The sequence below is a fragment of the Vicugna pacos genome, chromosome 5 (assembly GCF_048564905.1).
Source record: "Vicugna pacos chromosome 5, VicPac4, whole genome shotgun sequence".
Taxonomy (NCBI): Eukaryota; Metazoa; Chordata; class Mammalia; order Artiodactyla; family Camelidae; genus Vicugna; species Vicugna pacos.
Genome location: NC_132991.1, coordinates 8,577,673 through 8,585,481, shown reverse-complemented (window position 1 = coordinate 8,585,481; position 7,809 = coordinate 8,577,673). Strand labels below are relative to the sequence as shown.

At 51.4% G+C, this 7,809-nt stretch overlaps 1 long non-coding RNA gene across 2 annotated transcripts; it reads right to left on the bottom strand.

Annotated features, from left to right (window-relative positions):
• Positions 1–4,900: 4,900 nt before the first annotated feature.
• Positions 4,901–6,984, bottom strand: LOC116280509 (uncharacterized). 2 transcript variants are annotated; one of them, XR_004189848.2, is made up of 2 exons: positions 6,835–6,984; positions 4,901–5,974 (listed from the first exon to the last, which is right to left on the bottom strand). It is a non-coding gene; the product is annotated as an uncharacterized lncRNA (long non-coding RNA). The 2 variants fall into 2 exon arrangements; XR_012073056.1 differs by lacking the exon at positions 6,835–6,984 and adding an exon at positions 6,281–6,395.
• Between the last annotated feature and the right edge of the window lie 825 nt (positions 6,985–7,809).

The following is a 7,809-nucleotide window of genomic DNA, read 5'->3' as shown; positions in this document are numbered from 1 at the left end:
GGATGCAGTAAAGCTTCTCAACCTGAAAATAATGCCCAATATCCCCCTTAGCTACGAGCGATCCTTACTTAGGCTTAGCCTGAGGGTCACTTGATGTTCAAGTAGGGCAGACGGAGAGACTTGGCACCGCCATATAAATGAGCTCACAGAGCTCTACCTAAGGAAATACCTGGGTGAAAGGAAGAGTCTATTACTCACAACTCTCAGCTAAAACTTGTTCAAGTCTAAAAGGGCACTTATTGAACTCATTTACAAAACAGAAACAGACTCACAGACATAGGAAACAAACTTACGGTTACCAGGAGGGAAAGAGGGTAAGAGATAAATTGGGAGTTTGAGATTTGTAGATCCTAACTACTATATATAAAATAGATAAACAAGTTTCTACTGTATAGCCCAGGGAACTGTATTCAAGATCTTGTAATAACTTATAATGAAAAAGATGAAAAGGAATATATGGATGTATATGCATGACTGAAACATGATGCCCTATACTAGAAATTGACACAACATTGGAAACTGACTATATGTCAATTGAAAAAATAAATAAAAGAGCATTTATGAGCCTTAACCGAGATGCCCAGGGCTACCTGCTTTCAGCAGACAGTGTCTGGGGACTCAGTCTCTCTTCATTTCTTGGCTCTATTTTCCTTCGTGTTGCTTCCATCACCAGCAGGCTCTCCCCTAGTGATGAGAAAGATGACCACCTCCAGGCTCCAAGCTTACTTCCCACCTGCTCATGAACCCCCAGGGAAAGGGACCTTCCTTGTCTGTAGTTCCTGCAGCCCCTGCATTTCACTGATCTGCCTTGGGTCACACACCACACCCCGAGGCCAAGGAGATGATCTGACCTCAGCCACGCCTCCGTCTTACCATGAAATCAGCGCCCTTTCCCCTCAAACAACAGGTACTGAGAATGCGGATGGTATGAGCCCCCAGGGAGGATCAGGTTGGTGATGTCAGTATCAAGAAGGAAGAGAGTGGGGGGCCATTTGTGCCCAGGGAGGAGAGAGAGACAGATTTTAGGAAGCAAGGGAGAAAAACAGGCAAAGTGCCTCCCAGGTGCTCTCCGCCCACCGCACTTGTTTGACCTTCTCAAACTTTCCCTCCTGTGTCCAGGCTCAGGCTCTGGAAGCCTCCATGACTCTCTCTCTCCCCTCATTCCCACACCTCACAGGCTTGGCTGTTTATGGGCTATACCTCCACTAGACGGACAGCTTCCCAGGCCAAGAGGATGCGTGTTACTTAGAGCAAATAACGAACACCTTCCCCACCTCAGTCTGAACTTAGTAAAAGTTTCTCTCTCACACACAGCTCAACATGTAATTCCTGGTGGATGGGCAGCCTTCCCCTGGGTCATTCAGGACCCTGGGCTCTTGGAGCCACGCCCTCCATTGGAGCCTTCTGAGATGTCTGTGTGTGCACGTGTGACTAGTGAACATCTGGAATATGACTAGCTGGGAAGAGGGTATAGCTCAGTGGTAGAGTACCCACTGAGCATGCATGAGGTCCTGTATCTTCATTAAATTTAAACAAATACAAAAATAAGTAAACCTAATTACCACTCCCCCACAAAAAAATTTAAAAATAAAAACTTGTTTTAAAAAAAGAGAAATATGACTAGCACAATGGAGGAACTGAATTTTAAATTTTACTAAAATTCCAATTTAACTAATCAAGTGTACCTCATGGCTGCCATCTTGGCTGGTGCAACCTTGTTTTCCACTGGATCTTCTGATTCCAACCAGAAGATGGAGAAGATTTTGAGACAGGCCTGGGAAGCGGCACTTGTCTCTTTTGCCATTGTTCTTCTGGCCCAAACTCATCCCTTGACCACATCTACCTGCAGTGGATGCTGGAGGGCACTGGAGATAGAGGAGTGAGTTTTGGCAAGAGTGTAGTGGTCTTTGCTACACACTGTACTGATTCACTTCTATGCGTCCCAGACCTAGAAGTGCCTGGCAGGAGGCTGGCATTCGAGAAACTTTTTTTGAAAGAATAGATGTGAACACGAGTAAGTGCATGTATCTAAGTATCAATATGGATGAAATGGAGAAAAAAGGAGTGAATCCCAGGCAGGGGATTCAGCTCCCAGTGGCTGCTGGGAGCTCCAGGCCACCTCACTGACCCCACGTTCTCCCTCCCAGGACCCAGAATACAGGGCAAAATGCAAGACCTCAAACACAGGCAAACAGCATCATTTAAATAGCAAATATTGACCCTGCAAGGAGATAAGCAGAATACAAAGTGCAGAAGCGCCCTGGCAAACTCCCCACCAAGCACGTGGGAGACAGTCTCAGAGCTGAGACCCTAGGTCAGGGACAGAGTCGGGGGAGGTGTCTTTACTTGAACTTGCACACAAACCACCAGCAAGGGACTGGCAGTCCACACTCTAGGAACCAGGGTCTCGGTCAGAGGTGGCGACTGGAGGGGTCTCACGGTCAGGAAAAGGATGTGAGGGCAGCCCTGGTTGGGGATCAGGGGTCCTGAACTTTACCTCTAACTTGTTTGGGACCTGCAGGCAAGTTCCCTCCCTGCTCTGGGCTTTTGCAACCTGAAAGGGGGGAAGATAAGACACAGACTTTCTGAGTCCTCTTCAGTCCAAGAAACATGAGACTGACCCTCATCTCTGCCCCAAGGAAGCGACACAGACTCCAGCAAGGCCTTTGACCTTCAGAGGCTTCAGTTTGCCTGACTGTGAACTGGGAAGAATGCTGCGAGCCTGGGTCTTTGTGAGAAAGCAGTGTGGAACCCTGGACTTAGGTGAGTGGCCAGAGGAGCAAGAGACAGATGGACCACCTCCCTGGTAAGCCTGAGCCACCCCGCCCCCAAGTGCTGAGGACAGGGGGTCCGTGGGAGTGATGTGGTCACATGAGACTTGTCTCCTTCCCAAGAGACCAGGCGATCCTTGAAGGAAGAGGCCCTGCCCAGTGGGAAGAAGCGGGAGTAAGCCTGACTTAGAGTGTTTGCCCATTTCTGTGATGTGGGTATCCCCACCACAGTGGCCAATTCCAAGCCACCAGGACGTCATGGGACATGGAGCTGGAAAGACACGTGCATGGGAGAAGCAGGCTGGGGGCAGTTCGGGGGTCATCCTCAAAGGCAGCCCACAGTGGGGACACCCCTCCTTTGGGTCAGATTCCATGTGAGTGCATTGGAGCTTCTCAGAGCAGGCCGAGGCATCCTGGGTCTGCCTAGCAGCCACCCTCAGCTGGCGCCTCCACCCTGCCCCCTCCCCACTGCTGCAGGGACAGGGAAGCCTTGGGTGGGGAGCTCGGGCAGGCTCTGCGTGGCACTAAGTGTGGGTGGGCTGGTCTGGAGGGTCCAGCACGACTCCACTGGCACACCGGCATGTCTAGGTCTCTCCAGGGCAACAGGTACTTGGGCTTCTACTGTGGCAGCTGGCTTTCCCAGAGGGAGGGGAAAGCTGTGTGGCCTTTTCTGCTATAGGCTCAGAACCCAGGCAGTGTCCCTTCTGGGATTCCAGGAGGAGGGGAATCCAACTTCACCTCTGGATGGGAAGTGCTAGGGCCAAGTGCACGTGCGGTGGGACAGACTCCTGTGGCCATCTGTGGCCACCAAAGGGGTCCCTGTAGCCAAGTTTTCATCCAAGTCACTGCCTGTGGGGCAGCCTAGGGAAGGGTAGGCTTGGAGGGTCTGATTCACAAAGTATTACTAAGAAAACACAGGGTTATGACTTCCCAACAATGTGACAGTTAAGATTATTTGAGCAATTATTGTGCCCCAGGCAAGGACTGTCCTAGGTCTATGCACAGGGTAGTAGTGCCAGGCAGGGGCATGATATAGAACATTAAATTCCCTTCCTGTTCTCCCTCAGAAGGAAACTTGATGACAACACATATCACAAAACTCTGTTGTTCCCCAGGAAGATGCAGACATTGGAGTTCTAGCGATGCTGTGATGAAAACCAATCATGAACCCCCCTTGAAAAAGGTAAAAGGGGTGATAACTGTGGCTAACACTTACCAAGTGCCTCTGAGGGCCTACTGTGTGTCATGCTTACTCCTAGGGGCTTTACATCCTGAGCCCTCCCAGCGAAGCTACAGGATGCGATAAAAGAGTCTGCAGTTCAGAGAGCTGAAGCATTGAATCCAAGTCCCAAAGCAGTAACTGCACAAAAAAATTCGAACCCAGCAGCCTCTCATCCTCTGTGCACTCTGGGTCTTGCCACGGCTCCTGAGAGGCAGTGCTGAAACACAGAAGCTCAGTATTCAGAGGAAAAGTAGTTTGGGAATCACCTCTGGGAAGGTAAGTGACAGCCTGCTGTCATTACACTAATGACTTCTTGCCTGTGGCCAACTGGTATCAGATCCAAACTCTCCTTGGAGACTACAAGCCCCTGCCTGCTCTGGGTCGCCAGGACATCTCTGATCTCATCTCCCCCAACACTACATCTCTCTGCCCCTTTGCTGCTCTTGCCAGTCACATTCCTGCCTCGGGGCCTTTGCACTTGCTATTCCCACAGTTTGGAACAGTTTATCCCCATACCTGGGCATGGCTGCCCCTTCATCTTGTCCAGGTCTCCACTCCACAGGTACTTCCTCAGGGAGCCCTTCCCTAACCACTCTATTTTACCATTACACCCACCCTTAACCTTTCTTTTTTTTTTTTTTTTGCCAAGTAGCACTAAATACTACCTGATATTATACTGTGTACTTGTCCCCTTATTTATTTTTACTGTCTGTCTTGCCCACTACAGTGCCAGCCCTAGGAAGGCTTCATCTCCACTGATCATGCTGGGTCCTAGAGCAGTGCCTGCATACAGTGAACACTCAACAAATAACCACAGTACCAACACAAGGCTTGATTAGCAGGACAGAGGGCAGGGCAGGGGGCTGAGAGCCCTGGAACTTAACAACCACACTGAAGGAGAATCTACTTAGGGTCTCGCTTTTGTTTTTAATCAAAGCTTCATTGACCTAAATGAACGGATACATCCTTGCCCACTAATTCCAAAGTTTTTGCAGGTCTTTCTTAATAAGGGAAATGTTCCTCTTCAGCTGAGCATGACTATCTTACAGGAACTGCCCCAGAAAGGATGGTGGTCATAATATTTTAATAGGACACACTCAAGGCATCTATCATCCAGAGGTAAGGCTACTTCAGTGTGCAACCCGTGCAGTAGTGCAGGGCCCTGTGCCCAGAAGGGCTGCAGGCTGAATTTAATACTCTGTTGTCACCACCTTGGAATTCTTAACTTTGTAACAAAGGGCCTATGTTTTCATTTGCAGTGGGCTCTGTAAATTTCTGTAGCCAGTCCAGCCCAAAGAATTGACCAAAGGTGGAGCTTTAGGCTTTACATATGTGTGTTATTTGTTGGAGAGAGGGTCTTTTAAGGGCTGCTTATCCACACCACCCAGGCTGCCATGTGCATGGCCAGTTATTGACATTGGGCACCTATTGTGTGTCAGGCACTGTGTTGGATGCTGGAGAAGCAGAATGAAGGAAGCTTGGCACCTGCCCTTGGAGCTACTAATCAAGAGGAATAGCTGGCTGGTGGAGAGAGAGGTGACACTGAGCTCAAGGGGGCAGGATGGATGCAGAGTGAATAACAATGTGGCCTATAAGGGGCCAGGTGCTATTCGGACCATCAAGTTGGGATCAGTCCCTGGCAATCTGGCCTCCAAGTCTACACTGTCAGCATCCCCACTAAAGCCTCTGCAGAGACAAAAGGAGGGAGGGAGGGAGGCAGGGAAGGGGACAAAGCAACATGACTGGTGTTGGAACCACCAGATCTGGACCTGGCTGGGGCCCGGGTGCCCAGAAGGAGCTGGAGCCAAGGAAGTTGACAGGTTCAGCTGGACGGGCTTCATCATCTCAGTTTGAGGACTGTTTTGTGGGTGAAGGGAGCCCTGGAGGGGCTTAGACAGAGGGCTCCGTATGATGGATGACCTCTTGTTGGAGAGTCTTTCTGCAGCTACCGCAGCACGTGGAGGAACAGAAGGCGAACTCCCTAGAGCAGGGAAAGAGAAATTGCTTTTAAAACATCTTTTCTGCTCTCCACCCTCAAATCTCCTTTCATTCATGGAGCTATGACTTCAGCAAGTAATGTACATGTATCCCCTTCCACCCTTACAAGCCTGGAGTGTGTGTTATTAGCCCCATGTTTCCGAAAAGAAAACAGAAGCAAGAGAAGGAGAATGAAGTGCTCAAGGTCACGAAGGGAGAGGGCATCTCGGGGCCCAATAGCAGGGCGCCCCAGCACGGGGGCGAAGCTCAGGCCAGCTTCCTGGCTTGTTTGTCTCGGGAGGGCCCCTACCTGGGGCCTTGGAGGCGGTGACCTGGGCCCCGAGCCCGCGCCAAGAGGAGCCGGGGAGCCCGGCGGGCCGCAAAGGGGCGCAGGCTCGGCAGAAAAAGAGCCTCCAGCTCCCGGGACGCTCAGCATCTGCGCGCGCCGCCCGCTCACGGCGCCGCCCGCAACGGTGTCGCCCGGCCGCGCTTCCGCCTCCTCCGGGCTGTGCCGAGCGGATGCGCTGCCTGCGTGTGAACAGGGCTTGTTTTCCCTTCACGCCCTCGGGCTCCGTTTTTATGAAGAACTTCCTTCTGTTGACGCTTTGGGAATATTCATTCCTGGCTTGCGCAGCGCGCGGCTGACAGTTGGGCTGGGAAATGTACCCGCGGCTTAATTAGGGCATCAGCAGACCGCGCCAAGAACCCGCCCCCGCCCTTCCCTGCTGCCCCGACCCCAGGGACCCCAGAGCCTGTCCCCGGCTGTGGGAGGGGGCGTCGCTGCTCCTGCCGTTGTGAGCACCAGGACCGCTTCCGCTGCTGGCCCAGTGAGCACGGGGTCCCCAGCCTGCCCCGGGTCCTCACCCTCTCATCCTTCATAGGAACCTGTCTCGGCCAAGGCTGGTCTTGTTATCTTCCAAATGGGCCATCCTCTTGTACACTTTTGCTCCTACCGTTGCTCCTGTCTGGAATGCCCTCCGTTCCCCTCCTGACAAAGCTCTCTCTGGCCTCTGCCTCCAGATCCCTCCCAGTTCCTTCTACCCACCCCACCCTGCCCCGCCCCGCCCCTCCAGCCTCCACTCACCCACCGACTGGAGAGGTCATCCCAGCCAGTGGGCCTCCTCAGGCCTCCTCCTGCTCTGTCCCTTGTACAGTTCTGGGCAGATGGACCATGAGGTACCACCTGCTCTCCTGTTTCCTGCATCCTCACCAGGGCATCCTCAAGGAGGAGGGGCTCACATGTAAGTTTCACCCTGTTTTTGAGGAAGCTGAAAGTAACCTTAACAGAAAGGCTGGCAAAGCTGCGTATAGACAACACTCATCAGTCTGCACAGTTCAGGGCAGGGTGAGGGGAGACCTCACACCCCCAAAAGCCAAGAAGAACACTGCATAAGAAGGCCAACTGGCTTGACAGTAAATGTCAAGCCAAAAAATAAATATTGAAAATTTGACTATATATTATAATAAAATCACACTAGGAAAAAAAAATACCCTGGAAAAATATTTGCAACACATATGGCAAAGGGTGAGTTTCCTTAAATGTGAAAGCACTCCTACGGTAGGAGGAAAATCAACAACCCGAAAGAAAACGAGCAGATAGCAACAGGCCACTCTCAGAAAGGAAGCACAAACGTCTGCTAAGGAAAAGAGATGGAGAGCCTTACTCACAGTGACAGAATCGTGCAGGGGAGAATTACATCTGGGTGTGAATTTGATGGAGAAACATCAAGATGTGTGGCTTAGTGGGAGAAAAGGGCTGCAGGGAGGTGCTGTGATGGGCTCCCACTGGAGTGGAAGGCCAGAACCGCAACATGACTTCAGCAGATGACTGGTCACGTT